The 1305-nt window shown below is 36.4% G+C and overlaps 1 non-coding gene across 1 annotated transcript; it reads left to right on the forward strand.

The window, feature by feature from the left end:
- The first annotated feature begins 306 nt into the window (after positions 1 to 306).
- On the forward strand, positions 307 to 380 carry TRNAT-UGU (transfer RNA threonine (anticodon UGU)). The gene has a single exon. It is a non-coding gene; the product is annotated as a tRNA-Thr (tRNA).
- Positions 381 to 1305: the final 925 nt, after the last annotated feature.

Below are 1305 nucleotides of genomic sequence, written 5' to 3' on the forward strand. Positions count from 1 at the left end.
GTGAGTGATCTATCAGTGGCCTTGTCCTCCTGCACAGTGGGGGTCTCAACGATTTTGTTGTGTCCGTCAATAGGTGCTAATAATGTGATCCTTAATGTTGCTATCCTAGTAAGATTGTTTTTTTCCGGTAGACAATCCAATCAGAACCCTTCCCAGTCCCCAGACCCTAAGTGGAATTGAATAAAGCCGATAATAAATGTCTGCCATATATGATAGAATGAAAATACTTTAATCACAAATTATTTAATTAAGAATAATTTAGTCTGAATTTCTAAAGAAATCACGTTACCACACACAGCGTTTGTAGGTGCTGTGGCTTAGCTGGTCAAAGTGCCTGTCTTGTAAACAGGAGATCCTGGGTTCAAATCCCAGCAGTACCTCAATAGTACACTTCTTACTCTGACTTTTTATTTTATTTTTAAATTTTTATTTTTTTTAAATTTTATTTTGCTCCAGAATAAAGTGTCAATTGTGCCTCCTGACTTCACAAGGGAGGATCTAGTACAGGGGTCTGCAACCTTTACTATCAGGAGAGCCATTTTGCCCCCTCTTCTTTTAAAAAAATGTCTGGAACCACAAAACATAACATAGCTTATAAACTTAGAAAATGTTTAATCTTTTGTTAATTTAACCTGCTACAACAACAGAATACAGCAAAAAAGATGCAAATTAAACACTGAATTATGCAATCCTGCAGACAAGGATGAACCAGCACAGGAACAGCTTCTTCCCATCAGCAGTCACCATAGGAAACAGTTAACGACAACAGTTAAGCACATTGTCAACAGCTGAATCATTCATCTGCACTGACTGACAGTCGGCATACATAGCTGCAGTTTTCCTGTTCACACATGTACAACATGTGCATACATTGTATTCTTTGTATTGTTTGCCCGCTTAGTGTTTTTTTCTTCTTGTTTATTATTTAACTGCTTGTATTTGCATTTTGTATGAAGAGAGACAACGACTGTCAGAAAAAATTAACACTGATTCTGATTACCACCGGGTCCATTAATTTCCCCATTCACCTCGAGACGGTGAATTTTGGTTTGCAGGACTGCCGTTTTCTGTGAGACCATATGTCAACGATGCGTTTTTTAGCAACAAAGATTGTTACTAAAAAATGTCATCTTTCACAATCAGTGTTCTGATAGTTGGAGGTCATATTCAACTTTATTGTCAAATATACTGTATATATTCGTGATGTACAGCATAGATTAAATTACAGACCTCTCAACACACTGTGCAAACGGTACAAAAAAGTATATAGTGCATAAATTAACTACTAACTGTAATATAAATAGT

Source organism: Lampetra planeri, unplaced genomic scaffold (assembly GCF_965212315.1).
Source record: "Lampetra planeri unplaced genomic scaffold, kcLamPlan1.2.h2 scaffold_615, whole genome shotgun sequence".
NCBI lineage: Eukaryota > Metazoa > Chordata > Hyperoartia > Petromyzontiformes > Petromyzontidae > Lampetra > Lampetra planeri.